The sequence below is a fragment of the Puma concolor genome, chromosome B1, assembly GCF_028749965.1.
Source record: "Puma concolor isolate L17-30 chromosome B1, mPumCon1.1.hap2, whole genome shotgun sequence".
Classification (NCBI taxonomy): Eukaryota; Metazoa; Chordata; class Mammalia; order Carnivora; family Felidae; genus Puma; species Puma concolor.
In genome coordinates this window covers 76,641,446-76,669,410 of record NC_141670.1, presented here as the reverse complement: position 1 = coordinate 76,669,410, position 27,965 = coordinate 76,641,446, and the positions used below count along the sequence as shown (strand labels likewise).

At 39.3% G+C, this 27,965-nt stretch overlaps 1 protein-coding gene across 3 annotated transcripts in view; it reads left to right on the top strand.

Annotated features, from left to right (window-relative positions):
* The window catches only part of FHIP1A (FHF complex subunit HOOK interacting protein 1A), a 250,330-nt gene that overhangs the window by 61,109 nt on the left and 161,256 nt on the right, over positions 1 to 27,965 (top strand). For all 3 annotated transcript variants that reach the window (XM_025922080.2, XM_086704108.1, XM_086704109.1), the window contains exon 2: positions 8,992 to 9,118. The gene's annotated coding sequence lies outside the window, so the exon portion shown is untranslated. The remainder of the gene's footprint in view (positions 1 to 8,991; positions 9,119 to 27,965) is intronic.

Below are 27,965 nucleotides of genomic sequence, written 5' to 3'. Positions count from 1 at the left end.
ATTCCTCAAGTGTATGCTGGTGGAAAAATTGCTGTAATTTGATAGTGAAATGTTGGAAAATGATTTTATTTACTATTTAGAAATAACGTAAATGAGCCTTGCTTTTTAAATTCATAGGTTCAAAACATTTAGTTATGCCTCACTAGCTCAATCTTTGCTCATTATGCTTTACATTGATGGAATTAAATGTGACACATTGCAATGTTGGACCAGCCACACAGTTCTAAAATACAGAGTTTGATTGAATTCTGAAAAAAATTACAGGTACCATTTAATATCAGAAATGGAGATTAGTGAAATTTTTTTACCCTAAAGTTGGTTCAAGAAAGTATCCCAGTGATAGAAGAGGGAAAGAGCATGAAGAAGACTCAACTGTAAATTGCCATAAAACCAAAAAAGATTCTTAGGCTTTGAGAGAGCAAATGTTTTTCAAAGCTGTGTTCCCGATGTCTGTAGTGGCCATACTGTGGGTAGTCTTGGGGGTGAGGGGGACAGGCAGTGCACTTTCTAGTACTTGCATCTACTAGTGCTGTTAGTAAACGTGTGCTGAATGGCATTTGGCCCTCAAGCATTGAGTTTTACCTGCTGGGTATCCAAGGACATATGTGGATGAAGGTCAGAGCTTCCTGATGCTTGGAATTGTGTGAGGTTCATGGGTATTGACAGAGTTGCCCTAATAGAATGCCCATGAATTTTGTAGGAAACCTCTGGAGGCCATCTTCTGATTCTTGTGCTTATCTTGTACAGGGACCATCTACAGTTTTCCTGTGACTTTCAAAGGCATCAATAATTTGTGCTTCAGTGTTGATAAGATAGTATGAGCATTTTCTGTGAGCTCAAATCACCTGTCACTTGTTTTGACAGTTAAGGGTAGGGAATTGAAAGTTAAACTTGGGTTTCAGTCTCTGCTTTGCCACTGTGTGATTTTAGTTACATAATCTCTTAAAAAATATTTTTTTAATGTTTGTTTATTTTTGAGAGAGACAGAGATAGAGCACAAGTGGGCGGAGAGTCAAAGAGAGGGGGAGTCACAGAATCTGAAACAGGCTCCAGGCTCTGAGCTGTCAGCACAGAACCTGACACAGGGGGCTCGAACTCCCGAACCGTGAGATCATGGCCTGAGCCAAAGTCGGACACTCAACTGACTGAGCCACCTAGGTGCCCCAGTTGCATAATCTCTTTAAACTTCACTTTTGTTGTCTATAAAATAGGTATTCATGGGGCACCTGGCTGGCTCAGTCAGTGGAGTGTGTGACTCTTGATCTCGGGGTCATGAGTTCCAGTCCCACGCTGGGCAGAGACTACTTAAAAAAATGGGTATTCATTCATTTGTTCATTCATGCATTCAGTGAATATATCTATGTGTCAGGGCTGTTGGTGCTGGGGAGTGAGCAGTGAGCAAAGCAGCAAAACCCCTGCTTTTGTGGAGCTTATATTCTACAGGGAGAAACGGAATATAAATGAATAGAAATAGAATGTATTTTAGATGGTAACAGTTGCTACCAAGAAAAATAAAACAGGTTTGGGGTAGAATGACATGGCTAGAAGGCGCTTTCTTTCTGTTTTATGTGAGGTAGATAGGGGAGGGCTTTGTACTGAGGTGACATGTCAGCAGAGACCTAAATGGAGACAGGAATGATATATGAAGGTATCTGGGGATCTCAGGGAGGAGCAAGTCTGCACAGTCCCTGAGGTGAGAGCAAGCATGGCATGTTTGGGGAGCAGCAAGGAGGAGAGCCAGCCTGCAATGAGTGAAGGCCAGAGCAGCTGTGAGGGCAGTACCCACCTTGTAGGGTTGCTTGGAAAATGGAGTGAGAAAACACATTGAGTATGTACTTTATAATACATGAAGATTGTTTTAGGCATACAAGAAGCGTTCAGTAGTATGAAGCTTATTAACAACATTCATTATCTTATTAAATATCAGTAGAAAAAATCGTATCATTTTTATGTTTAATATTTATTTAATGTTTATTTTTGAGAGAGTGGCAGGGGGCAGGGACAGAGGGAGATACAGAATCTGAAGCATGTTCCAGGCTCTGAGCTGTCAGCACAGATCCTGAGGTGGGGCTCAAACCCACAAACCGTGAGATCATGACCTGAGCTGAAGTTGGATGCTTAACCGACTGAGCCACCCAGGTGCCCCCAAATCATATCATTTTTATAGAAAAGCCATCTGATAAAATTCAATATCAATTATTGGTCTCAAAGAACTCTATAAAATAGAGTAGGAAAATATTCTTAGCAAAATAAGGTATGTCCATCTCATTCCAAAAGCCATCTTAGGCTTAATAGGAAATTTGAGAACATACTATGACTATATTTGCAAATGAATATATTTGCAAATGACAAGAATATACAACTAGAATACCCAAGAGAATCAAGTGAAAAACTAATTATAAAGATAATGTATAGGGGTGCCTGGGTGGCTCAGTTAAGTGTCTGACTCTTGATTTCGGCTCAGGTCATGATCTTGTCATTAGTTTGGGCCCCACCTTGGACTCTCTATTGACAGCATGGAGCCTGCTTGGGATATTCTCTCTCTCTCTCTCTCTCTCTCTCTCTCTCTCTCTCTCTCTCTCTCTCTCCCCCCCTCCCTCTCTCTCTCCCTCTCCCTTTCTCCCCCTACCCCGTACCCTCTCTCCCTCTATCTCCCTCTCTCTCTCTCTGCCCCTCCCCTGTTTGCATGTGCTCTCTCTCTCTCAAAATAAATAAACTTAAAAAAAAAAAATACAGATAATGTATAAATGTGCCTGGATGCCAAGATATTATGTCAACATTTACAACTTTCATATATACCAACAATAACTAATTTGAAGATATATGGAAGAAAAGACCATTAGCGTACAAAAGTATAAAATACCTAAGAATAAACTTAAGAAATATATATGATGTATATGTAGGCAGGCACTTAATGCTGCTGAGGGATGCAAAAGAGATATGAAAAGGCCTGTCATATTCTTGGATAAAAAGATGCCAATTCTCCTTATATTCATTAATATGTGTGTTTGATGATTTTCTAGTGAAAATAACAATAGGATTTTTTTTTTTTTTTGTGGGGGATACTAAACAGGCTTATTCTATGTTCGCATGGAAAAATAAACAAGAGATTCAAATATATTATAAGCCTGTGATACTTGAAACATTGGTATTACCAAATACCATATTTAGTGTATGATAAAGATGGCCTTTCAGATTAATTAGAGAAAGATGCTGTGTTCGATAAGTAGTCAGATGAGCAGGTAGCCATCTGGGATGAATAAGTTATTTAGAGTGGTACCTCAAATGTTAAGCCAAAAGCTATATAAAACAGAAATTAAAAAAATAAGTTCTAGAAGACAGCATGAGGAAGCTATTTTATAACGTTGGACTGCATAGGGCCTAAGTAAGACAGAGAACTGAGAAGCCACCAAAGAGATCGACCAACTTGATCGCATTGCTGCCCCCCACCCCCGAAAAAAAAAAAAAAAAAAACTACAAAAATTCTGCATAAGGAAAGTCAGAGAACAAGAAAATTGGGAAAAATGTTTACTTTTTTATATCAAAAAGGGGGACTAATTTCTCTAATAAAGAGATCCTATAAATCCATAAGAAAAAGTCCAACTCAGTAGAAACATGGGCAAAGGATACAAATAGTCTTTAATTTTTTTTTTTTCAACGTTTATTTATTTTTGGGACAGAGAGAGACAGAGCATGAACGGGGGAGGGGCAGAGAGAGAGGGAGACACAGAATCGGAAATAGGCTCCAGGCTCTGAGCCATCAGCCCAGAGCCTGACGCGGGGCTCGAACTCACCGACCGCGAGATCGTGACCTGGCTGAAGTCGGACGCTTAACCGACTGCGCCACCCAGGCGCCCCTAAATGGGCAAAGATTTAAAAGGTTTATGATCTACACTGTAGAGAGTATGAATGCAAAACAATAGCCTCTTTAGTGGCCAATTTGGCAGAATCTACAATAACAAAGAATCTCATATCCTTCGACTGGGAACTTCAGTTCTAGAAATTTATCCTAGATATGAATATATCCTCTGAGACATACTGTATATACATATGTACTATGAATGTATCTTACATGTATATATATATTACCTGTATGAGAAAGTGATTTATGTACAAGATAATTATTGTAGGAGTGTTTATGTTGGTTAAAGATTGGAAACAACTGAAATATTCATCCATGGCAACTGAATAAATACATTGTTACATCTGTACATTAGAAAACCAGTGCAGTCATAAAAAATACCCATGAATCTCTTTATGTATTGTCTTGGAAAAATTGCCAGTATGTGTTTGGTGAAAAATGCAAGGTATAGGATAGTTTATATAATATGTTTATCTGTGTTAAAGTGTTTTGCTTGTTTATGAATAGATACAGCCTCGGGGGGTATAATTTGAATACGAAGACACCCCCACCCCTTTTAAAAACAATTACACTTGGCACAATGCCTTGCACTTAGCACATATTACATGTTGGTGGTGGTGGCTATTTGCATTATAATTACAGGGTTTATCTCCTGAGTTGATTTTTAACGATTGGGTCTAGAAGAGGAAGCCCATCTTGCTATACATGTTGCTTAATGAGGGTCATACTCATGTTGTTCATCAAAAATGCTATATATGCTTCCTGAAGTATGTTTCTTTCTTTCTTTTTTTTTTTTTTTTCTGAAGTATGTTTCTTGGAGGATGTCAGTACAAGCTCTGCAAACCAAAGATGCCAAATAAAATTGGGCAATATTGGATTAAAACTAAGCAGGCTTCTTTCTTGCAGGTTTTTTTAGATCCTTAATACATAAAATGTTCTTTGTGAATGTTCAAGAGAGATATTTAGAATGCAGTGTTTTCCAAATGTATTTGAATGCAGAACTTTAAACAACAATTGCTACTTTTTTTTTCTTTAAACATCTTTTTGAGTAGTTGTCACATTGGGAAATAGCACTTTAATACTTAGATTTTGGCTTTGTTCACCTTTGTTATTCATTTTAATAAATGTGTATTTTTGATATATTTCTAAGATATTTGTCATCTCTTTCTGCCTGCTTTTCCTCCTCTGTGATATGCTACAACTCATTCATTTGTTTCTTGGTTGATACCTTCCCAAAGTCATCCAGATTACACTGGGTTTCTTGGGTAAATAAGAGACTCTATAAACGTAATGCAAAATCTCAGGGATTGATTGAATGGAAATTGAAGCTTCATTTGATTCAGCTTTTCCCAAAGCTTTAGAAGTTTTGCTGTTGGGGGGGGGGGTGGGGCAGAGGAATATAATCAACTTAATGGGTAGATAGTTGAGGAATCGTGAGCGTATAATGTGGAGAAGATGGCATCACTGTGGGTCAGAAGGTAGGGTATCTCCCTCTGTCTTCACCACATACCAGCTGTTTGATCTTGAACAGGTCACTCAGCCTTTTGTGCCTTGTGCTTCGTTTTTATTGTCTGTAAAATTCAGGGATTGGGTTTAGGCCCGTGCATTTTAAGGCTGAGTTGTTATTGATGTGCTTAATGGAATCATTGAAGATTGTAGAACCATGTAGAATATATTTTGTTCTATCCTACAGTTTTCATGTGTGGATATAGTCTATTTCAGGTCAGCTCTTTTGGAGGATGAAATTATTCAATAATTAGCTCATAGTCAATTGCATGTATTTGAATGAACTTGTTGAACTTTTTGAGACTTCTGTTTTGATTGATTGATTTAATTACCCTCCAGGAAAGCACTTGATTATAGCACAGGTCAATTAATATAGTGCTGCGGATAAATCCACACCTCCTGTGTAAACCCCCCGAATCTGTTGTACTGATTATAGGGAGAAGTCCATGATGTGGGTATTAATTATCCTCCCTGCCCCCCACCCCCGCCCCGTGTTCACTTGGTGGTTTCGCTGTGCTTTTTGTGTGCTTCTGCCTGCTAACAGATTTCTGAACTCAGCACAGCAGAGGTCTAAATTCACTGAATTTATGCCATCAGGAAATGAGGTTTAAATTTTGTTTCTCAGTTGAAATTAGGGATGTAACCTAGCTGTTACACAGAAGAGTGTGAGCCTGAATTTGATTTTATTATGTGGAGGTAGAATGTTTTGTTAGGAGAGTACTTGCCTGAGCACAGATCTGAGTGTGACTGAACAGTTAACTGCTAACTCCCTACCCACCCCCCCCCCTTTTAAGCAGGAGAAATATTTTGTTTTTAAATGAGATGACAACCAAGAGAATTACCAAGACCCAGTGAATTTTTTTGAGAGTCCTTTCAATTTACTTGAGTTCTTTTTAACCTTGCTTCGATGTCATTCTGTGCATTACTGTCAAAGGACTCTGCTTCCTTTGAAGTTCCAAAGTGTTGCTGCTGGCGGAATCATGATGGTAAAATAGAAATGGTTCTCAGTAAAGCCCTTAGTGATAGATACACGATGCCTTTTTACCTAAGTAAAAGCGTACGTGTGTGTCTAAAAATTTAGAGTGTAAGGGGAGGATATGTGATATATGATAATGGACACTAAGATGGGAGAAGTATTTCTCATGAATTAGAGATGCCCTTTCATAATTCAAGAGTCACAGAATGAAGAAAGGCTTGAAATCACCTGAAAAGCATCTGGAAGCGATCTGTAATTCTTAAGAGGCACTAGGAGAGCCTGTATCTCTCCAGTGCATGATGATGAAACTGTTCATGTGGGATTATGGAAAAAGTAGCATTCTGTTCTCTTGTAAAACCTCTTGCGATGAAATGCCTGTAGAGTTGATTATGAATTACACTGCGCTGTCCCAGATGCTTAATAAATGATTAATTCATTAGAGTGAAGAAGGCAGATTTGAAGGTACTGAAGATATTTTGGTATTTTTAAACAACAAAAATTCAACGGAATAAATTTGGTGATCAAACTGGCCTTGTTTAACTGATTTATGAATTGGGCAACCTCCCGTCTAGCGACAGAAAGGAGCTTTATAGAGCTGTAGAAGAGGAAAGGTTTTTAAAGGCAGGAGGGTGGGGGCAGAAAATGGAAATTATTAGCAAAGAATACATTGTTTCAGACAAGGTTGTCACCCTAAGGGAGATGGGAGGGGGTGTATTCGGTAGATTATCTCGCTAGTGCTGTTCAGCTAATTCCATGTTGGTTGGTTAAAGGTTACATTCCTGGGGGGGATGGTGAGGGGGTTGGAAAAGCAGGTTAGGTATTAAGTCTTGGTTTGCTGAGGTGGGGTTTAGCACAAGTGCCTCCATTTGGGGCCTTCTGTCTCCTTTTTAATGATAAGAATTTATTTGGGTGTAAAATGTTACCTTTTATTTTCTGTGCCTCATACTCACTCTTCTTGTGCCTGGTCAGTATCACTACTGTGCCCAGTTTTGAAGATTTAGGTTGCACTGAGGTCTCCCTCCCCCCTCCCCATTTTTTCGCCTTTGTGAAACTTTTGTTACAAGAAAAGGTATTACGTTCCAAACACATACACAAAACCTCTGACAGTGACTTCTAGGAAGCCATCTTTTAATATATTGGACTATTGCAGGAAAATTATTGCATTAACGAGTGGCTCATCCTTGTTACACACAGATTTTAAAGACGTATTTGTTGTACTAGACTCTTGAATTGTTCCCCTTAACCTGGGTTGGGGAAATATTTTACCCAATACTTATAACTATATCAGAACATATTGCATCTTATTTCTTGCTTTTGCAAAAGTAGTTGTGATCATATGTAATTACAACATTGCACTGTGCTTTTTCTTCATATGGTAAATGGCATTTTCCATTTTGTTATAAACTCAAAGTTTTTTGATGGCTGACAAAATGACGGTTAAGTAAATTATGTTGTGTCAAATTTACTTAATTCTTCCCCAGTTATTGGGCATTTAAATGGTTTTTGTGCTTTACAGTTAAGTGTTTGTGTGTGTGTGTGTGTGTGTGTGTGTGTGTGTGTGTGTGTATATATATATATATATAATTTAATTTTATTTTAATTCGAGTAGAGTCAACAGGCAGTGTAATAGTTTTAGGTGTACAATATAGTGATTCAACACTTCTGTACACACCCAGTGCTCATCACCACAAGTGCACTCCTTAATCCCCATCACCTATTTAACCCATCCCCTCACTCATCTCTCTGGTAACCATCAGTTTGTTCTCTGTAGTTAAGGGCCAAATTTAAGTGTAGCATTTATTGTTTTCTTATAAGATGTTCTTACCTGGACATTTGTCTAGCTTCCACCTATTTTGATCTTGAACAGTGACTTCTTGTGGTTTTGTTTAGCATTTGCATTAGCTTCTGCCTTTTGTACTCTGTGTTTGGAGTTAGTGTTTTTGCTGTGCTCTCCAGGACACTTCTAGGTGTTCTTTGTATTTCTCTCAGGTAGGATAATTTCCCAACATTCTTCAGACTCCTGTATTTCTGGCTGTACAGTAGGGATTAAGCCATCCATTTGTGTTGTGAAACTTATCTTCCCAGTTAGGCCTGATGATAGGAGATGTGTGTCTAAGACCAAAGTAAACCTTGCTCATGGGCTGGCAAAAAAGCTGGAACTTTCAACTGTCAAAGTCAGGGTAGGTCAGAGGTACCAGGGAATATTTTGGGAGTATTCCACACTTTTAAAAAGTTGATTGTGAAAGTTGTTTGTGGCCCTGCCTTGACTATTTTGTATTGTATTGTCATTATCTTAATACAATGCTGCTGATGCAGGGGTATGGATTTATTTAGTTTCATGTTTTTTTTTTTCTTCTATTCTGAAAGAAGTGTGTAGTTGTCTAACATCTCTTAGACAATGGAGGAATCCTCTACTTTCTGCTACCCAGAGGGAGTCTTTCATTTTTCGCGAGCATTCAGGTGTTTAGGTAAAAATTTACTTTTTGCTTATAATTTTCTTTTTGATAAAGAGAGGTGCGATCTGAGGAGAACCCTCTCAGTGTACCACAAATGGTGGGGAAAGGGAGGGGAGAAAGACTAGAGAGTCTTAGACTGGGTTTTAGCAGTTTATTAATGATTGTGGGATATTTTTTATTCCTTTCTATAGATTTTGGAAGTCTTCTTCTGGGAGTTTCCAACAGTGCCAAGTGTTGGAGAAATCTTTTCTGCCCCTCTGATAGCGTGAATTGAGCAAATACAGCCCAGCACTACGCTACCAAAGACAGCAATCTCAGGTAACATCTTCTCATTACTATTAGTATGAGTTCAGTACTGTTCTGTAACAGGCTTAAAAAAAAAAACCTACTTGAACTTACACATCCAAGTGAACATTATCTTGTTCACAACAGTTTGAGAGGCTGTCCTATACTCAAAACATTTACATAAACATAAAAAACCAATTTATTTATGTGTTTTTTGGACCTACATCTCTATCCTCTAGTAGCATTCTTTTTTTTTTTTTTTTTAATTTTTAAACGTTTATTCATTTTTTTGAGAGGCAGAGACAGAGCGCAAGTGGGGTGGGGCAGAGAGAGAGACAGACGCAGAATCTGAAGCAGGCTCCAGGCTCTGAGCTGTCAGCACAGAGCCTGAACCCCACGTGGGGCTCGAACCCGCAAGATCATGACCTGAACTTTGGTAGCTTAACTTACTCAGCCACCCAGGTGCCCCTCTCCAGTAGCACTCGTAAGCATCATATTTTCTGTGGTGGCGCATCTCAACCCTGTGGGGGTGTATTTGGGAAGTAGTCTAAACTTTAGAGCTAGGGTGATGAATCTGTGGGGCTCTACTTTTGATCAAAAACCACAAGGTACAGTAATATAATGAAAACAGTTTTCCTTTTTGTAATTTGTGTGTTTGAAGGCTTATACACTGTATTAAAAGTGAATTCTAAGAAGAGGTGACTCTAAGTTTCAAACAATGGTAGTATTGTTAAACAATAGGGCTTATAGTTTGCAGAGAAGCATGTGCTATCTATTTGACTATGTATATGTTGGTATTCTTTCTTATTAAAATCAATCAGTCTGCATTGTAGAAAGGGTTCCTGTATTAATGAGGTTAAATAAGATGGGATTTAAACTTCAGGTATACCTCTACGCCTTGTAATTTGCATCTTACTGGTGGTGTGTTTTGCATTGTTTTTCCAAGTGTTATTAGGGTGCTTGTTAAAAATGCACATTAAAAATTCAAATTATTAGGCCCCAATCTAGGGTGTCACAATCCGAATGGTGTGGGGAGGGGTTTGGGAATCTGCATTTGTCAAGTAAATACCATCGAAGATTGACATCCCCAATGTTGTAAAAGCATACCTCTATCTAATCTCTGTATTTTTTTTTTAATGTGAAGCTGTTGTTGCATAGTTATTTCCTTGATATTTGCTTTGAATATAATAGCACAGGACTACATTCTCAAGTAGCTTATCATTAGATCAAATGGAGGGTGTAATTGAATAAAACTGTACTTTGAACTTTATGTCTAAATTCAAAGTGGATGTATTTTTTCCTTAGGTGCAAATCATAAATCTGTTTTTGACATCCAGATGCCAAATGCTAAATTTTATGAAATATCTGCTCTTCATATTTGCTAATAAGTTGTACCTCAGATATCTTCTTCAAGTGTGGCTGGGAAAGAGGAATGGGGAGGCACTGGAGGCCCCTGGAGTCTATGCTACACTCATTTACCATCCAGCCCAGTGTTTTCCAGTAAATACAGTGAGGAAAGTTTTGCTGTGCAATTTATGATTCAAACAGAAAAAAGACTTGGGGCGCCTGGATGCCTCCCGTGTCCGAGCATCCAACTCTTGGTTTTGGCTCAGGTTATCATCTCACAGTTTGTGGGATTGAGCCCCATGGGGGGCTTCATGCTGGCAACATGGAGCCTGCTTGGGATTCTTTGTCTCCCACTCTCTCTGCCCTTTCCTGCTCTCGTTCTCTTAAAATAAATAAACTTAAAAAAAAAAAAAAAAAGGAAAAATTTATAGTGTCCTGAAATTTTGTGAAGCTCTTTGAACCCCCCCCAATGAAAGGGAGTATTAACATGAAATGAAACAGTAGCCTTTGTTACGATGTTATTTTCATTACCATGTACATTCTTTAGTAATCGTTCCTATAAATTTACTATTTTTAGGTAGTGTAAGCCTTGCGTATAAAGTGTGTTAGTTTTTAGATATTTTCAAGTTTACAGATTATACCTTTACTTTAAAAGATATGTGCAATATTATAGCATTCTGTGCATGTTAATATTAAGAGATAAATGTAAAATAAAAATGTGACTGTAGATTTCCAAGTGAAGGCTATTATCTTGAGATGCTTGTTTCCTTTTTTTAAATATATAGTTTTTTATGTTTATTTTTGAGAGAGAAGGACAGCACAAGCGGGGGAGGGACAGAGAGAGAGGGAGACACAGAATCTGAAACAGGCTCCAAGCTCTGCGCTCAGAGCCTGATGTGGGGCTCAAACCCATGAACCGTGAGATCATGACCTGAACTGAAGTCAGACACCCAACCGACTGAGCCACCCAGGCCCAGAATTTCCTTACTTTTTAAGGCTAAATCATATTCTACTACGTTTTTGTGTTATCCATTCATCAACTGATGGACTTTTGGGTTGCTTCAGCTTTTTTGGCTGTCACGAATACTGCTGCTATGTATGTGGTGTATAAATATGTTTGTGTCCCTGTGTTCAGTTATTTTATTATATATATATATATATATATTATTATATATTCTAGTATATATCTAGAAGTGGAATTGCTAGTTCAAATGGTAATTCCATTTTTGATTTTATGAAGCACTGTTTTCCTTAGCAGCTACATCACTTTACAGTCCCACCAATGGTACCCAAGAGCTCTCTACATCCTCACTGACACTGGTTATTGATTTTTTGTTTTGTTTTGTTTTGTTTTATTTTTATTTTTATTTTAAAAATTTACCTCCAAGTTAGTTAGCATATAGTACAACAATGATTTCAGGAGTAGATTCCTTAATGCCCCTTACCCATTTAGCCCATTACCCCCTCCCACAACCCCTCTAGTAACCCTCTGTGTGTTCTCCATATTTAAGAATCTCTTATGTTTTGTCCCCCTCCCTGTTTTTATATTATTTTTGCTTCCCTTCCCTTGTGTTCATCTGTTCTGTGTCTTAAAGTCCTCATATGAGTGAAGTCCTATGATATTTGTCTTTCTCTGACTAATTTCGCTTAGCATAATACCCTCTAGTTCCATCCACATAGTTGCAAATGGCAAGATTTCATTCTTTTTGATAGCCGAGTAATACACCATTGTATTTATATATACCACATCCTCTTTATCTATTCATCCGTGATGGACATTTGAGCTCTTTCCATACTTTGGCTATTGGTGATAGTGCTACTATAAACATTGGGATGCATGTGCCCCTTCGAAACAGCATACATTTTTCCCTTGGATAAATACCTAGTAGTGCAATTGCTGGGTCATAAGGTAGTTCTATTTTTAATTTTTTGAGGAACCTCCATACTGTTTTCCAGAGTGGCTGCACCAGTTTGCATTCCCACCAGCAATGCAAGAGATCCTTTTTCTCCCCATCCTCGCCAACATCTGTTATGTTGGTTTGTTTTTAACGTTTATTTATTTTTTTGAGACAGAGAGACAGAGTATGAACGGGGGAGGGTCAGAGAGAGGGAGACACAGAATCGGAAACAGGCTCCAGGCTCTGAGCCATCAGCCCAGAGCCCGACGCGGGGCTCGAACTCACGGACCGCGAGATTGTGACCTGAGCTGAAGTCAGCCGCTCAACCGACTGAGCCACCCAGGCGCCCCTGTTATGTTTGTTTTCTAATAGCAGACTTTCCGATGGATGTGAGTTGGTATTTTGTAGTTTTGATATGCCTTTCCCAAATGATTAGTGATGGTGAACACCTTTTCATATGCTTGTTGGCCCTATGTGTACCTTTTTTTTTGAGAAATGTTTAGTCAAGTCCTTGTTCCATTTTTTAAAAAAAAAAATTAATGTGTATTTTTGAGAGAGAGAGAGAGAGAGAGAGAGAGAGAGAGCAAGCACTTAAGCTGGGGAGGGGCAGAGAGAGAGAGAGGGAGACACAGAATCCGAAGCAGGCTCCAGGCTCTGAGCTGCCAGCACAGAGCCTGACGTGGGGCTCAAACCCACGAACTGTGAGATCATGACCTGAGCAGAAATCAGACACTTAACTAACTGAGTGCCCCAGGCACCCCTTGTCCTTTGTCCATTCTTTAATTGGGTCATTTGTCTTTTAGTTTTGAGTTGTATTTTTTTAATATATACTATATTCTGATATTAATCCTTTATCAGAAATATGAAAAAAAAAAAAAGAAATATGACTTGCACATATTTTCTCCCATTCTGTGGGTTGCCTTTTCACTCTGTATATTGTGTCCTTTGATGCACCAAAGTTTTAAATTTTGATATAGTTCAGTATATCTGTTTTCACTTTTGTTGCCTGTGCAAATCAAGGTCATGAAGCTTTCCCCCTGTCTTTTCTTCTAAGAGTTTTTTTAGTTTTAGTTTTTATTTTAGGTCTTTGATCCATTTTGAGGTAATTTTTGTATATGGTGTAAAGTAAGGGTCCAACTTCATTGTTTTGTGTATGGGTATCTGGTTTTCCCAACACTGTTTGTTGAAGTGAAGTTTGTATTTTTAAAAACAGTTTAGGATAAGGAAAAGAAAAGCAGAAAATCATAAATGGCTATGTTGTATCTATGTAGGAATAACCAGAACTCCTCTGTTTGTAATTAAGAAGATATGTCAGACTATTTCAGAAACAAAACAAAAAGAAAAAAAAGACTATTTCAGAAACTATTTTATAAATATGAAGCCCACTTTAGACTATGGTTTAATAAATGTAGGTTAGTGTAAAGCCTGTGTTTAAGTTTTATGTTTGTTAATTGGTGGGCAGTGACTTCTTGTATTTGGGTGATTATGGTAAACTCTGTTTTGTTTTTTAGGTATGGGTGTGTGTGTGTATGAGACCTGATACAGGGCTTTTCTCAGTTAACTCTGGCCAATGAAGGATCTTGTCGTTTTATGGAGCTTTAGTTTCAAGATCGTAACAGAATCAACGTTTTTGTGGTAGAGAATAGCCAGTAATGAATCCTGGGAAAAACCTGTAGCCAGCTCAAACATTCACCTGTCTGTGTAGCAGAAGTTATTTGGAACCTGTTTTTGCCTCTTAGCTGTAAAAAGCAGTGTGTGTGTGTCAACAGAATATTTACACTGGTTTTGGAAAGGTTAGACATCAGATATTGTACCCTTAGAAGTCAGGTTATTTTTGGGAGGGGAGGAGGGTACTGGGCACTGAGTGGGAAGAATATAGTAGCAATATATGTAACTGAGAGGAAAGCCTGGGCAGAAGATAGAGGGAACAGTTCAGGTGGGTGTAGGAGTGGCATGGATAATGAAAGGATTACATACTTAGGCGCATTACTTTCTTCAGAGGAAATGGTAGCAGATAATAAAGGTAGCACAGTAAGTACTACAGATGAAAAGTGGGTTTGAAAGGAGTTGGAGACAATATGATATAAAATGTGTATGATAGTCTTGGGGAGATGCTGTCAGTGGAATTCATCTGTTAGGGATTTTGTTCTCAGAACAGTGAGACAAATAGCAGGTAGACAGAGGCAATTACAGATATTCTGAGCTGTTGAGGGAATTACATATTCGAATGTAGTGTTTCAGGGTTAAGACTTGTCTACACGAGAGAAGAGCCACAGTGATAGCAGCACTAGAATGCTGTCTTTCGGACGTAAATCCGGGATGTCTGAGTCATGCAGAATTGGGGTGGTGAGTGACTTCCATGGCTTTGTGTGGAACCAGTGGGAAACCACTGTCAAAGTGGTTTTGCATAAAAAATCTAGCCTCAAAACTGGACTAGATTTTTCTGAGTAAATGATGCTGAGGGAGCATAAGGCAAGCTGATAGGTAGCAAACGCCAACCCCCCAGGGGGGGTATGTGTGATGTTATTCCTCTGACACTCCTAGCTGTGCAAGAACACAAGAAAGGAGAAAACAAATGGTTAACTGATAGAGATCACAGTCATGCAGGACATGAGTCTCCATCAGTTTACGAATATCGTAGTAAATTACAAGAAAAATGCAATCTTGTTAATAGCCTAATCTCCAGAAACCTATAGGCTCAGTTTCCTGGAGCCCCAACATCACCCTCCCCTTCATAGTGATGTGGGGAACAAAGGCAAGAAGGAAATGGCAGGTAAAATTAAATTTCTTTATAACCTGCAGCCCACTGACAAATACTTAAGGCAAATACAGAGTGTGGATAACATTTCTCCAGGAACTTCTGTCATCATGTTAATGTCTTGCTAGAGGGAAAATAACCTTAGCTTGAGAATAGCAAGGGCTCAGGTATCTTAGGAGTCTTCTTTCACTTATGAAAGTCCTTTTAGAGGCCTCCCTTTTTGCCTTTACCTCCCCCAATTCCATAGTATATAATCAGTTACTCTTCACAACCCCAGTGCAGCTCTTTCTGCCTACGGGTCCTGTTCATGCTTTAATAAAATCACCTTTTGGCACCAAAGAATTCTTTCTTGGCTGTCAGCTCTGGACCCCCACCACTCCAAAACCCCATCAAATAACATAAAGAGATACCTAAAATGACTTTGTACAGTCAAATAATCAAACCAGCTACCTAGTGCTTTCATTCTGAAATTTGTTCATTCTGCATGTATCTTTTCATAATTTATAGACTTTAAAATCACGATCTATTTTAAATTGTTTTGTGAAATCTGTCCTTTTATGTATTCAGTTATTTTTATTTCTTCATAGGTTCCACGACCCTTGTAATTTCATTCTAGCTTAGTTTGGATCTTTTCCAGCTCTGTATGTTTCTTCCAGTTTACTAGAATGGCTTAGAATAAATGTATGTAATTTATGTTTGGTCATGTTTTCTATTTATTTTCAACAACGTTCCTGAAACGCATTGGCTTTTCTTGGTCTTTAAGGGTACAAGGCTGCCCTGAATCGGTGTACAGAGAAAAGTCTCTAATGGCTTAGTGCAGACCAGAGGTTGTCAAAGTGTGGTCCCCCGATGAACAGCATCAGCTTCACCTGGACGCTTGTTAGAAATGTAAATTCTTGGGGCGCCTGAGTGGCTCAGTTGGTTAAGTGTCCGACTTCGGCTCAGGTCATGATCTTGTGGTTCATGAGTTCAAGCCCTGTTGCGGGCTCTGTGCTGATAGCTCAGAGCCCGGAGCCTGCTTCGGATTCTGTGTCTCCGTCTCTCTCTGCCCCTCCCCTGTTTGCTTGCATGTGTGCGCACTCTCTCTCTCTCTCAAAAATAAATATTAAACAATTAAAAAGAAATGTGAATTCTTAGGTTGAATCAGAAACTCTGAGGGTAGAGCTCAGGTAGTTATGTTTAACAAGACCTCAGATGATCCTGATGCATATTACAGTTTGAGAATTGCTTCAGTCATTCTCATTAGTTATGTGCTATTGTCTAAGTCATACGTATTCGTTAAAAAATTTTTTTTAAATGTTTATTTATTTTTAAGAGAGAGACAGAGTGCAAGTGGGGGAGGGGCAGAGAGAGAGAGAGAGAGAGAGAGAGAGAGAGAGAGAGGGAGACACAGAATCCGAAGCAGGCTCCAGGCTCTGAGCCATCAGCACTGAGACTGATGTGGGGCTCATACCCATGAATGGTGAGATCATGACCTGAGCCAAAGCCAGATGCTTAACTGACTAAGCCACCCAGGTGCCCCGTCATTCATATTCTTTAGCTCTTGGTTTCCTGATCAGATAAAGTAAGGGTTCTCAAATATTAGTGTGCACACAAATTATCTAGTGAGCTTATTTAAAAAATTTTAAAAAGCAGTAAATTTTTTCTAACCTCATACCCTGAAATTCTGATTCAGTAGGTCTTGGATGACTCCGCTGTCTACTTTTCAGCAAATTTTCATATTTATGATCCGAACCAGTGGATGTCTCTGAGTTTCCTTCAAGTTATAAAGTAATGGGATTTAAAATGGCTTTTGGGAGGTTCAGTAACTGAAGCTTGGGGGCCAGAACTTTATTTGCAAAGTGCAGTTTGGATTATTTTTCACTGAAACCAATATGTTCTGATTTTGAAAAATCAGAATCTTACCTTGAAAAATCTTATTCTTTCTTGACTACTTAGATTATTGTAGGAGATTTTTCTGATGCTAATCCTCATTGGTAAGGCAGTCTGCTCATTTAAAAGAGCTTTCTGACTCTTGTAAACTTGGAGATTTCATTATGTGGTTCTTTAGGTAATTTATAAAAATAAACACTGGCTCTTAGGGAATACTGCCTTTTACTGAGGTCTTTTTGTCCTTACCCTTTATTTATAATCTCTGAGATTGTTCCCTCTGTGTGATGTTTCCCTCATCTGACTTTTGAAGGAATTGAGATCAAGCCTCCCTGATATGTGCCACTTTGGCATGTGCATTACTTTGAGCTGAATTAGAGGCCCAAAAGACTCAGAGATTTCCCCTCCCTCTTAGGGGCCTAAAATAATTTATATAGGGGGCTTGGTCCAGGAAGAGAACTGTCACCAGAGATAACTATAAGGAATATGGTCTAAGTGTGGTAAGCTTGGGGGAAGCTTGGCAAGGCCTGGAAACCAGGTTCCTTTCTGTATCTCATTGTCTTTGAATGGCATGGAAAACATTTGTTTTCCAAACATTAGCTCTTCCCACCTTTTGTAAATTGTCTTTCTCCCCTTTGAAGTCTCACACCCCTACCCCCTTCTCCTTAGCTCAGGATGGCATATAAGCCTCAACTGCCCAACTGCCTGTGGGTCACATTTTTGGGGACTCCTGAATGTATGTAATGAAATCTGTTTTTCTACTGTTAATCTGTCTTTTGTCAATTTAATTAATAGACAGCCAAAAGAACCTAGAAAGGTAGAAGAAAATTTGCTGCTCCCCTCCCATGCCATTCATATTTTTGTTTCTTTAATTTTTATGATACAATCTTATTAGAAATATTTTTTGTGAGTCTCCCTCTTAGTGGCTGCTCCTTCTCAGTCTTTTTTTTCCTTTATCCCTTGAATGTCAGGGTTCCCCAGGAGCTTCTTTCCTCCACATCTCACCTACATGCTCTCCCCTCAGGGCCCGCTTCTGCATGTCTGCCAGGCCTTGCTCAAATGACCCCTTAATACCACCCTTTCTAAAGTAGTACCTGACTCTCAGAACTCCCCTCTGAGCTTTAGTTCATATAATCAGCTGCCTACTGGATATCCCACAGGCAGATCCAGTTAAAATATCCAAAACAGAACTCTTCTTTCTTTTTTTTTTTTTTTTTTAATTTTTTTTTTTTCAACGTTTATTTATTTTTGGGACAGAGAGAGACAGAGCATGAATGGGGGAGGGGCAGAGAGAGAGGGAGACACAGAATCGGAAACAGGCTCCAGGCTCTGAGCCATCAGCCCAGAGCCTGGCGCGGGGCTCCAACTCACGGACCGCGAGATCGTGACCTGGCTGAAGTCGGACGCTTAACCGACTGCGCCACCCAGGCGCCCCGAGAACTCTTCTTTCTACTCCCCTGAAATCTCTCATGTTCCTTGTCTTGGTGAATGGCATCACCATCACCCTTTATGTAGCTGACATTTATCCAGTATTCCCTATGTGCCAGGGACTGTTCTAAGGACTTTCAGGTAAGTCTCACACAATTTTTTGAGGTAGATTCTATTGTTATTCCTATCATACAGATGTGGATACCCGAGTATGTGGCTTAAGTAATTTCCCCAAGGTCACAGCTGTTAATTGGTGGAAACGGACTCCCAGAGTTTGTAGTCTTAATCATTGTGCTCTGCTACCTTCCTCTCTCGGAAGCCTAGCCAGATGTCTAGGATTACCCTTTACTTCACCCTCTTACCCTCTGCATGTCTGCTCAGTCCTCTTGAGCACACCTACTAAATTTCAGAAGCACAATCTACTTCTCTGTCTCTGTCTCTCTTTTTTTAAGTTTATTTATTTTGAGAGAGAGAGAGAGAGAGAAAGAATGAAAGAGAACGAACTTGTGCATGAACAGAGGAGGGGCAGACAGAGAGGGAGAGAAAGAATCCCAAGCAGGCTCACACTGTCATCATGGAGCTGGATGTCGAGCTTGAACTCATGAACCCTGAGATCGTGACCTGAGCCAAAATCAAGAGTCAGACGCTTAACCAACTGAGCCACCCAGGCGTCCCTCTCTGCTTTCTATTGTAAGTATTCTAATCTAGGCCTGCATCATCTCTCGCCCCTGCTATTATAACCTGTGTCCTCTTTCCATCCACTTCTTTATATTATGGCCAGTGTGTTATTCTTCCTTGTAGTAAATCTGATTATGACACTTTTCTGTACTCACCAGCCTAACCTTTCCATGATCAGATAGCTAGTATTGGGTGAATCCTCGATTATTCCACTTCTCTGTTGGGCAAGCCCCAGGAGTTCTGAGGAAAGAATGTTTCAGGCATTTGAAGAATCTCACCCTAAGGCAGAAAGCTGGAAGGGTGCAGGTACCTGCACCTTGGTGGTACCTGACGCTTTGAGAGTTTCAAAATAAAAAGATAATTGATATCTTTGTTTTTGCCTCTTTGGGTCCTTAATTTGTATTTAGAGAAATAAAAGAACAAAAAAGTCAGAGTCAGGTCTGGTGCAGAGAAGGGTCGGTATCTGTCCTTTTGGAAGTTCCCTGGAAGAGTGCTGTCCCCACTCCCACTCCAGTTCTGTGCTCTGGCAAAGCATACTGTTTGCATTCCCTACAATACGTCACGGTCCCTCTTTTCCTCTGGGTCTTTTCATATGCTCTTCCCTGCACCTAGAATACTCCTCCCTCACTGTCTCTTCGTCTGGCTAACACTACCATTTCCGTTTTCAGGTCTCAACTTAAATTTCAGATCACCTGGAAAACCACCTCTGATCCCATTTACCTTTCAACAGTTTGGGTTAAATCCTTTTTCTTACCTGCTGCCATAGCATTCCATTCTTTCCATACCATCTGATTTATAAAAAAAGTTTTTTTTATTTTGAGAGAGGGAGAGTGAATTGGGGGGGGGGTGGTTTGCAGAGAGAGGGGGAAGGAGAAACACAAGCAGGCTTCATGCCCAGCTCAGAGCCTGACATGGGGCTTGATCCCACAACCATGAGATCATGACCTGAGCTGAAATCAAGTGTCAGAAGCTTAACTGACTGAGCCACCCAGGTGCCCATATAAAACTGTTTCTTAATTGTTCAGTTTTTCTTTTAGACTATAAGCTACATTATTGCTGTGTTTCCATTGCCCAGAGTAGCTATTGATTGTATGGAAGAGTAAATGAGTATTTAAATGAACTAATTAATTCCTGCCAATTCCAGCTGCTTCGTACCTTTTTAAAAATAACTCTGTAAGTTGATATATCAGTTAGGGTTAGGTTCACCCATAAGTAACTACCAGAACCAATGGCTCAAACAAATTAGGGGATTATTTTTCTTCCACATAAAACAAGTCTGGCACTAGGCTATCCAGGCTTAGTGTGGTGGTTTCTTGATTATCAGGGACCTAGGTCCTTCCATCTTTCAGCTTTACTATCTTGGTGTGATCCTTGCCCCATGTTCCCATCTCAAGATGGACGTAAGAAGTCTAGCCCAAGTGTAGGTCCTCATTCTAGGAACGAAGGGAAAGTCAAAATGCAAAAGGGACTTGCCAGCAGTCTGCCTCTTGCCTCCACCCTTTTTAGGGGCTTTCCTGAAAGGCCTTCATGGATTGCCTTCATGGATTTCCCCTTATACTCATTGGTCGGACGGTATCATAGTATCACCTCTGGCTATAGGGAGGCCAGGAGATCTTTTTTTTTTTTTTTAAATGTTTGTTTATTTTTGAGAGACAGACAGTGTACAAGTGGCAGAGGGGCAGATAGAGAGAAAGACACAGAATCTGAAGCAGGCTCCAGGCTCTGAGCTGTCAGCACAGAGCCTGACATGGGGCTTGAACTCATGAACTGTGAGATCATGACCTGATCTGAAGTCGGATGCTCAACTGACTGAGCCACCCAGGCACCCCCAGGAGATCTACTTTTTGCCTTAGATCTTGGCTGCTTGCTGCAAAATTGGTATTCTGTTAATAAAGGAGAGAATTAGCAATCTACTTGGATATTTTATGATCTTTACTCACAGGCATGTAAAAAATCTAAATGATTACTTTTATGAAACATTGTTTTCTGGGTATTTGCACTTAGTGATTTGAGAGTATACCTTCAAGTCTCATTGAGATGTGCCCCAGTCTTCTGGTGGGAGTATAAATTGCTAGAATATTTAGCAAAATATTTGGCAAGAGATATCAAGAAGTAAGAAATTTCTATCTTCAATCTCCTTCTCTTTGCTTTTCTGTAAAGCTAAAATCTAAATTCCATAAATTGGATTATTTTGAGAATGTAATGACTTGGGAAAATGCTTAGGATATAATATTAAAGGGAAGGAGCAGGAATCAAAATTTGATCCCAAGTCATTAAATTCTTTAAAAAAAAATGCAATTTTAACAGTTGTCATTCATTCCACTATAAGAATATATTTAATCCTTTTCTTATTGAACACAAGCTTGTTCCAGTTTTTTCACTATTAAAAATATTCTTTGATGAAAAACTTAGTACATTTGTACATAATTTTATTTAGATTTCTGTGTTTTTGGTAGATTTATAGAAGAATGAACAGAAGAGATTGAATATTTGGATCCCTTATTTGTTGATTTCTGTTGCCAGTTCTTTTGCCACACATATCTTATACCTCTGATTTTGTAAAATTTATGAAATTATTAGGAAATGTAGGAAAAAGAGTAGAAAGATATTAGAGCTTTAAAAATAGTATATTGCTTATGCTTTGAGTCATTTTTACTATTCTTGTATTTTCTATATATTGTTTGCAATGACTATTGTTTTTTATGATTTAAAAAAGAAATTCAGGGGCGCCTGGGTGGCTCAGTCGGTTGAGCGTCCGACTTTGGCTCAGGTCACGATCTCGTGGTCCGTGAGTTCGAGCCCCGCGTCGGGCTCTGGGCTGATGGCTCAGAGCCTGGAGCCTACTTCCGATTCTGTGCCTCCCTCTCTCTCTGCCCCTCCCCCGTTCATGCTCTGTCTCTCTCTGTCTCAAAAATAAATAAATGTTAAAAAAAAATTTTTTTTAAAAGGAAATTCAGTTGAAAATAAAGAATATGCCTTCTATTTTGATGATCAACCACTGCTTTGCTATTTAGGGTCTTATCATCCACAGAAGAATAAGCAATGGCAGATGTATCCTCTAGGGTTTAGAATTTACATGTTAGACATGTTTTCCTGAATTGGTGTAAAGATCCCTTCTCTAGTTTGTCTGGTATTTCAACCTTACCTAATGGAAACTAGAAAGTTGAAATAACAAACGTTGCTGGGTCTTTTTATTTTCCCCAGTGGCATTTGTTGTAGTTGTTAAAAACAAAAGCACCACAAAACTTGAATTCTTGTATTCAGTAGCTGGATTGGAGTATCACCTCTATGTAGTCCTAGGGTCATTTTTAACTAAGTCATCATTTCCAGGGCAATTCTATTAATATATAAGTATATATTTGTTTCTAGAGAAAAATAATGAGAGGACCATGGAGTGTATGGATTCATGTAAGTGACCCTTAGGCAAGATAGTGACCTCTTTCATATTCACAGGCTCTGTAGGCAGGAATAGAGTAATTTTAGAGGTGCATTCCAGAGTGTTATGTAAGGAGAGAGTGTATGAAAACCATGTGAAATATAAACCAAAGTAGTGTCAGTTAAAAAGCAACAAAAACAAACCTCTAAATCAACACTGTATGTCAGAATTTGGGGACCTCGGGATGGGAATGCAAGGTTTAGTTATGTTTGGTGGGGAGAGGGCAGATTTGTGGGAATTTGTTTTGAGTAGTTTCCTTCAGGCTCCTGAGAATGAGCATACTTTTCTAATGTAAAATCATTCTGTGGGCTGCTATAAGATTTTGCCCCTAATTCTGTTTTCCCTCAATTGAGAAAATAATACTGATAGAAAGGTATGAAGACTCTACTTATATTTTTAAGTAACTTGGTATTTTATTAAATATAATACTGTCTGTATACTGTCTGTATACTGTCTATAGGTACTCAAAAAGTGGTTAAAGTGGAGTTTGGACAACAATGGCCCATGGACCAAATCTGGCCTGCTGTCTGTTTTTTTTTTTTTTTTTTTTTTTTAAACCATCTACCAGCTGAGAATAGTTAGGGCATTTTTTTTTTTTTTAAATGTTTATTCAGTTTTCAGAGACAGAGTGTAAGCAGGGGAGGGGCAGAGAGAGAGAGGGAGACACAGAATCCGAAGCAGGCTCCAAGCTATGAGCTGTCAGCACAGAGCCGGACACAGGGCTTGATCTCACAAACTGTGAGATCATGACCTGAGCTGAAGTTGGCTGCTTAACTAACTGTCACTCAGGTGCCGCAGTTTAGGCATTTTTAAATGCTTGGGAAAAAAAAGAGACAGGAATATGTATAGAGAGCATACAGTTGATGCATGAACAATGTAGGGAGTTAGGGGCACTGGCTTCCCAGAAAATCCACAGCTGGGGCACCTGGGTAGCTCAGTCAGTTGAGCATCTGGCTCTTGATTTCAGCTTAGGTCATGATCTCATAGTCTGTGAGTTCGAGCCCTGTGTTGGGCTACTGTCAGCAAGGAGCCTGCTTCAGATCCTCTGTTTCCTTCTCTCTCTGCCTCTCTCTGCCTCTCTCTCTCTCTCTCTCAAAAATAAATAAACATTAAACAAACAGAAAATAAAATCCATGCTAACGTTCGACTCCCTAAAAACCTTCCTAAAATCACTAATAGCCTCCTATTGACTAGAAGTATTACTGATAACACAGACAGATAATTACTACACATTTTGTATGTTATATGTATTATATACTGTATTCTTAAAGTAAGCTAGAGAAAAAATATTATTAAGAAAACCATAAGGGTGAGAAAATACATTTATAGTTCTGTATTTATTGAAAAAAAAAATCCACATATAAGTTGACCTGTGTAGTTCAAACATGTGTTGTTCAAGGATCAACTGTATATGTATCTTGAAAAGCCTAAAATATTCACTGCCTGGCTCTTTACAGGAAAGAAAAAAAAAAAAAAAAAAAGACAACCCTTGATCTGAAGCAGTTGTTTTCAACCAGAGGCAATTTTGCCACCAGGGGACATTTGGCATTGTCTCCAGACATTTTTGGTGGTCACAACTGTGGGGGGTGTGGATGCTACTGGCAATTAGTGGGTAGAGGCCAGAGATGTTGCTAAACATGATGCACAGAATGGCTCCTCAAGACAAACAAAGGACTGATCCAAAATGTTGACAAAGACTTTCTCTTGCCCAAACTTAAGTTAGGCTCCTCTGAGCCTTCTTGCTGACTAGGTCTTAAACTTGGCTCCCATCCTGTTTTTGGCCTGCCTATCTCCATTTTGGCAAGAATTTTGCCAAGCCAGTTTAGTGAAAATACCCCCATTCTTAATATCTGATCAGCTTTGATTCCTGATCAAATTCCATATTCCCCACCCTTGATATCTGCTCAGCAAGAATCCTGTTAGATCAGTTTAGTAAGAATCCCCCATCCTTGCTGTCTTGTCTTAGTAATTTTCTGTCTCCTGACCTCCTCACTCTGCTTGTTGGTTGGTATAAATTCCCAGTTGTCTTTGCTCTATGGAGTTGGAGTTGAGCCTGATCTCACTCCCCTGCTTTGATAGTCTTGACACCTATTATAATGGTCCTGAGTTAAATCCTCCCATACTTGTTTGACAACTGTCAGAATATTTTCTCTTTAACAATATCAGTAGTGTTGTGGTTGATAAACCCTGGACTAAAGTAATTTCAGCTTAGGTCATGATCTCATGACCTAATGTTTGGTACATATATGAATTCAGGGATCACCTCTGCAGAATGACTGCAGTGGGACCCCCCCACCCCCCCCCCCGCCTTACCTCTGGGGTTCCATTTTAATATATTTTTTTTTCAACGTTTTTATTTTATTTTTGGGACAGAGAGAGACAGAGCATGAATGGGGGAGGGTCAGAGAGAGAGGGAGACACAGAATCGGAAACAGGCTCCAGGCTCTGAGCCATCAGCCCAGAGCCCGACGCGGGGCTCGAACTCACGGACCGCGAGATCGTGACCTGGCTGAAGTCGGACGCTTAACCGACTGCGCCACCCAGGCGCCCCAGGGGGTTCCATTTTATAGGGAGGAAAGACCAGCAAGCACAAACCTGCACTGGGGAACAGTTGCTTCAGGACTTGGAAGAGGCCAACTGTAAAGATACTTTACCCAACAACATTTCCAGGGTAGAGGATGGCTGTGCTCTTTGGGTGGACTTAAGAATGAAATAAGTCCATTTTCTTCTGGAAATAAGGTGGACTCTATCTAGGGGGATTTCAGTTTCAACCTCTCTTTCTCTCCAGTATTTGTTTACACGTTGGAATCTTCATTAAAAGATAAAACCTTGGGGTGCCTGGGTGGCTCAGTCGGTTGAGCATCTGACTTCAGCTCAGGTCATGATCTTGTGGCTTGTAGGTTCAAGTCCCGTGTTGGGCTCTGTGCTGACAGCTCAGGGCTCGGAGCCTGCTTTAGATTCTGTGTCTCCCTCCCTCTCTGTCTCTGACCCTTCCCCACTCACACTCTGTCTCTCTCTTTCTCTGTCTCTCAAAAATAAACATTAAAAAAAAATAGAACCTTGCAATCTTCAACTGAAAGTAAAATGCTAAAAGGCAAATGTATGAACTTGTTAAAAACAAGTTTAGATAGTTACTAAGCAATAAATGGAAGTGATTACTATATCTTTTGGGTTCTCATTTAGAAGTGTGTAAAGAGAACAAGAGTGCACACAGGGTCTGAAGATGTGTTTTTATATCTTGGGGTAGAAGTTAAGGAGATTGGAAATCTTGCTTGGTGACTGAGAGGCAAGAGCAAGTGAAAGACAAGAGCTATAACTTGACTTTTACTGTATATGTAAGTCTCAGTCTCCCATTTCTTTTGCCTGCTACTTTCCTAAGAACTGGAGCCCTGACCTCTATTCAATCCATGTGTCTTTGCTTCCTTCTCTGGGCAGAAACCCTGGATCGTTGGCTTACCTACTGGTCTGAACTTCTCTTTTTTCCACATGAAGCCAATTCTGCCCAGTACACATCCAGCCTGCTCAACTGAACCCCTCTAGCTGATGGTTATCATTTTCTTTAACATCCTGATTTTCCTGACCACATTATTCTAGACTGAGTTCTGATACATGACTTCATAAAGTAAGCATAGTTATAAAATGGCCACAAAGCCCTTAATGCATGCCAATTAGAACTTCTCTCTGCATTTCTCTCCATTCTCCACATGTTTTAATTTTCCCCCCATTTCCTTCTGGAAATCTTTCATTTTGATGATGGGAAGTCATAGAGAAGACCATGCTGTTGTTTATAGATCTTCAGCTATTGTCTGGGAGAATATTCTCATAAGAGACTTTATGGGTACTATCAGGACATTGTTTGAGACTATTTTAATGACTTGGAATTGCCATCATAGACGATGTCCAGAAGGACATGGGGAAACTTTAAAATTTGTGCAGAGAGAGGAGGAGAGCATGTGGAGACTTCTAATTAGTAGCCTACTGGACTTTGTGGCCATTCTTTCTTTTTCTAGTCTCCCAAAGGACCATTTTAATGTATTAGCATCTCAGTAAAAGAAGGCAACAATCAGTCAAGCAATGAGGTATAACCTCCTAATTTACTATTTGTTATTAATAGACATAGAAAAATCTTTTTCCCCCTGGATTAAGTCAAGATCAGCTATTCTCTTCAAATAAAATCTGTCTATTAAAAAAAAATTAAATCTGCTAATGTATCCTAAGAAATACTGTATAATCTAGGCTGAAGAATACTGAGTTTGGAGACAGCCTACCTGGGTTCGAATCCTATCTCTGCACCTTGTCACCTGGGACAAGTTACTTAACCTCTCTCTGCCTCAGTTTTCCTTTCCTCTCAGCTGTGAGACAGAGAAAATAACAGTATACCTACCCCATAAGATTGTTATACGGACTCTTGAGGCATATGTCGTTTAATTGTCCTTCAGTTTATTGCTCTTCAGAGATACTGTGTTTTTGCTTTTTTTTTTTTTAATTAATTTTTTTTTTTAACGTTTATTTTTATTTTTGAGACAGAGAGAGACAGAGCATGAACGGGGGAGGGTCAGAGAGAGGGAGACACAGAATCCGAAATAGGCTCCAGGCTCTGAGCTGTCAGCACAGAGCCCGACGCGAGGCTCGAACTCACAGACCACGAGATCATGACCTGAGCCGAAGTCGGCCACTCAACCGACTGAGCCACCCAGGCGCCCCTGCTTTTTTTTTTTTTTTTTAAACAAATTGAAGGTTTGTAGCAATGCCGCCATCAAGCAAGTCTTTCAGCACCATTTTTCCTGTGGTTTGCTCACTTTGTGTCTCTGTGTCCCATTTTGGTAATTCTCCTTTTATTTCAAACTTTTTCATTATTATGATGGTCTATGATCAGTGATTATGACTCACTGAAAGCTCAGATGATGGTTAACATTTGTTTAGCAATATTTTAAATTAATGGATACATTAATAAATGCATTAACACAAATATGTATTAATAAATATATTACTACATACATTGCTAAATATATATAAATTAATAAAAACATTGATTTTTTAGATGTAATGCACACTTGCTAGACTAAGGTATGCTGTAAACATAACTTTTATATGCACTGGGAAACCAAAAAGTTCATTTGACTCACTTTACTGCAACATTAATGCAGTGGTTTGGAAGCAAACCTGCAGAATTTCCGAGATGTGCCTATATTAGTTTATATGTAAGTCTACATAGTCAGTGCCACTGAAGCCTTAGCTATTATTAGTAGTATTTATTACAGTCCTGGAGTTAATGACCTAATCCGGTCAAATATTAATTTAGGGAGTTCAAAGAAATAGGTTCAGACATTTCCAGAAAGAAAAGCCTAAGCATAATTCTTAAATCAGCGAAAGTTAAATGAAAGAGTTGGCAGATTTAAATTATATGTTTTTTGTATAAGTGACTCACCATACACGTAGTAGTGTATAGCTTTATGTTTATGGTAT